The following is a 344-nucleotide window of genomic DNA, read 5'->3' as shown; positions in this document are numbered from 1 at the left end:
AGGCGGGGAGTGTCTGGAGGCCCAGTTGCCCCCCTGTGGTTGACCCTGTGGGGGCCAAGGTGGCCCTGCCTCCAGTCCCCAGGAGCACTGGCTCCTCTGGGTGAGTCTTCAAACCGAGGACCCTGGACTTCGTGTGCGTGGAGGGCTGGGAGCATTGGAGCCTGGGTCAGGTTGGATGCAGGAAGCCCCTGCTGGGGCCATAAGGGGACGGACTGGAAGAGAGAGACTGGAGGCCAACGAGGAGGCTGGGGAGGGTGCAGCCAGGCTGGGACCAGGGGGATGGAGAAAAGGCAGGGGCAGAGGCAGGGATCGGGGTGCACACGGACAGGCTTGGGGGGGGCACA

The sequence above is a fragment of the Myotis davidii genome, unplaced genomic scaffold (assembly GCF_000327345.1).
Source record: "Myotis davidii unplaced genomic scaffold, ASM32734v1 scaffold2100, whole genome shotgun sequence".
NCBI classification, from domain to species: Eukaryota; Metazoa; Chordata; class Mammalia; order Chiroptera; family Vespertilionidae; genus Myotis; species Myotis davidii.
Note: the sequence above shows the minus strand (reverse complement) of the source record.